The sequence below is a fragment of the Cupressus sempervirens genome, chromosome 5, assembly GCF_028749045.1.
Source record: "Cupressus sempervirens isolate cs-2001-9-10 chromosome 5, ASM2874904v1, whole genome shotgun sequence".
NCBI classification, from domain to species: domain Eukaryota; kingdom Viridiplantae; phylum Streptophyta; class Pinopsida; order Cupressales; family Cupressaceae; genus Cupressus; species Cupressus sempervirens.
Genome location: NC_143122.1, coordinates 896,889,370 through 896,893,168, shown reverse-complemented (window position 1 = coordinate 896,893,168; position 3,799 = coordinate 896,889,370).

Genomic DNA, 3,799 nt, shown 5'->3' with positions numbered 1-3,799 from the left:
TTTCACAGTTTTACATTTATAGGATTTGAACAACCATGGTGGGAGAAAACCTATGGCAATGCAATGAAAAACATGCTATCAAGATTATAAAGAGCCCACCACTCATTTTATAGTATTATTTGATGCTCTAAAGATTTGGAATCACATAGTGCCTGAATGTTCCACCCTATTAAGGGATGGATAATAAATGATATTATTTATTGAATACATTTTATTCACAACTATGATCTTTCCAAATAAGTTTTAGAAGATACAAAATAAAACATGAAGTTTGTGAAGAATTTTTTTTTTCTAATATAATGGATTTATTTGAAAAAAATTAGCTTGTTTTTTAATATAACATATCAATTAAAGATAGTATATAAAGAAGTAGTTATCTTCAACATCTTCTAGTAGATGAGGAACATCATAGTCACTAAGTTACTAGAATCTTTGGAGTCATGAATGATGAAAGGGAAAACTAGTCAGGTAATTCTCATCATGTTGCTTGTCTTTAACACATTCTATCCACTAGTTGAAGGCATGTCTTCCTTTAATTATATCGTTCTTTTAGTTGTGTGATAAAGTTCACCAAGGTAATGCTAAAATTAGCTTTTTCTACCACTTTAGAATACCCATATAGCAATTGACCTTTCTAAATTTCACCTTTATCGTCATTCAGTAGATGAAATGCTTTTCATCCATCTTTATTATTGTTGTTACTATAGCCAAATGTCAAAGTAAATGAGTCTCTTGCGACACTCAATAAAGCTACCTCTGTCACCATAGCATATCTCTTTATTCCTATATGTCCAAATGAACTAAAGCATTATTTCAAAGAAAAAATAGACCAAAAATTATTTCCATGCTTATTTTTGCAAAAGATAGAACAAGAAATAATATTCATAAGGTCAAAATCTCTTAAAGGTAAGATATCAAAAACACCCAAATAAAACTTGGAATAAGGGCATTCATTAAAGAACATATGTTGTGTAATAGAAGCATTGGAGATTGAGCATAGTTTATGATTACTTGGGTATTTCTTAAGCGGGAGTTTGCACTTTAGAAATTGTCAAAGAAAATATACCAGTTTAGGCTCAACAAGTCTTTTTCAAATTCTATTGAAGTAAATTATCCAATATTTACATGGGAGATGAAGAATCCTATTAGTTTTTAGATGGGAGATAGCGTTTTCATTGGAGGTTGGCTTGGAGTAGACCTTTTTTTCTTTGACCAGATGGAGGGGGAGATGTCGAGTCAAACCAACTCAAAATCACAAGAATCTATAGAACAAAAAATGAGAGGAGGGTGAAAGAATCTAGGGTAATAATGAGGATGGAGAAGGTTTGCCAATGTCTCTGAGTCAAACCAATATTTATTTCAACACTTCTCAAGGTATCAAAAGGCTATCAACTATGATATCTATGAATATTTTTATGCCTCTATGAGCCCACTATGTAGCCAAACATCCATGTAGAAGACCTACATATTTATCTCCTCTTTTTAGGTTGCAATACACTGACCTTTCTCCAAAGAGTACATTATCTATCTCTAGGTTGTTTCTATAGCTAACATATTTATTAACATAGGACTATCCCTTCTAATATTGGACACTTTAATATTTACCTTTGCATCTAGAGTTAAAATATCCAATATATTCATTCTCCAAGTATAAGCATAGCTTGAATATGTCCTAGTTGGATGCTCTCTAATCAGAACTGAGGTTGATCCCCACTCATGGCCCTAGCTATCCATTTCACTACAAGGTAAATTCCTTGGAGCTCTAAATCTTTCAGACCCTACCCTTGAAACTCCTTTGATTTTGTGCACCAATTCCATGACACAACAAGTATCATTTTACTTCCTTTCCCTTTTGACAATAGAAAGTCTCTAATTAATTTTTGAATCTCACTAAATTGGAACCAAATAAACAAGAAAGTAGAGGTATACTATACTATATATAGGAGAGAATTTTCTAAGAAACTTGAATCATCCCTACTAAAGATAGATAATTGCTATTTTTTTTTTAAGTTTTCCACTAATTATATCTTTCATCTTGTTCTACATCACACTCATCCTCATTAGGACTACAAATGGTATTCCTAAATATCATATAATGTGGTCAGGTCCTCTCTTAGGGATAGATAATTTGAGACACCAATTAGTGAGTGTTTCTCCCCACTCTAGTAGTATGTTGGTAAACAAACTATTCTTTTTAAACAAACTGCCAAATGGCCAAATCTAAAAGAAATGATCATCTACCAAAAGTTGGATAATCTATCATTGAGTTGATATATTTCCTCTGAATTGAAAGGTATAGCTCCCTTATGAATGATATGGAATGAATTTATTTGATTTCTAAATTAACTGGGTATGTTCTTCAACTGAGAGCAAAAGAGGAAAACCAAGCTAGCCTTAGACAAAACTAACTCAGGCAATAAAATGCAATTCCAAATGTAACCAACCCAAAGAATTCATAATACCTATGACTCCCCAACAATGGTGATGCAATATGAATACTACTTATGAAAATGCAATGCAGAAAGAAGAGAAATTAGATCTAATTCCTGGGATAGGAATCGATGCAAATTCTCCAATTCACAACATATTCATCTTTTCACTCAAGATACAAGAAAGTGCTCAAAAATCAAATACATCAATTGTCTAATTGATTATAATTAGAAAGATATTACTTAAATACTCAAATTAAAAAATGAAATCCTTCTTTGTTTACAACACACAAATACAATGCTCCAATTTTATTTGTGCATAACTTATGCCAAATCTATTACAAAGATCAAAACTAGATAAATCCAATACATAAAGTGAAATGCCAAAATAAAATAGTATATCCCCTCTATTCAAGCTCTCTAATTGTTTGTAGAAGAAAAATCCCTTCTCTAATAGAAAGGATTTACAATAAATACATTCTCCAACAACCATTTGGTTTCTTCTAGTGACTTTTCAGTTCTATAATCGACTCTTGTCTCTTTGATTTCTCATTTTTTTTCCTTTTGAGAACTAATATGCTTATTAATTTTAAAGTTAGTAATGATATATCTTAACATATTTAAATTATATTTTTAAAATTGACATTCAAATATGTTAAATCAAGATCAAAATATTTCCATTGCTAGGCAGATAGAAAAATAAATACCGTTGCTAGTAAAAATGGGTCATGCTTCAGGGGGCATATCATTTTCTTCCACTATTCAATCATGCTCATTTTTGGATATACTTTTTCAAACATAATTTTTGGCAGTCTGACCGAAGGTATCAGAAAAATAATCACCAATTCAAAAGATATGAGCTACTGAATTCTTGTCTAAAACACTATTTAAAAATCAGAAGTGATAAAATAAATTTTCTAGCCACTCTTCTGTCACATGCTCTATAACTCAAATTTCTTCAATTTTCCATGTATTACCATGTTGATTCTTTGCTGAATTTTGGGAGTGAGTCTCTTGAATGGCTATGGTAGAAAATCCCAAATGGAGCTCAAAAATCATATCAAGTTCTCAGTTTTTTGCTTCTTTGTTATAGGTGAAATTTGTACATTCTAGTAACATCTACAGTATGTAAATGATTAACAAGTAATACTTCTTCTTTGCTATCGATTCACTAGTTATAGAACACTCCAATTCATTCTTAATAGAAATTTGACTTTTGTCTTCTCCCTTTTGCAAAAAAACTCTAACCTAACTACGAAAGGTGTAGTAGAAAATGAATTTTCCACTTCATATTTAATGTCACGTTGATGTCCAACTCTTTAATTGATAAATCATTATGATATTATCATTCTTTTTTTTATCAATTAAGT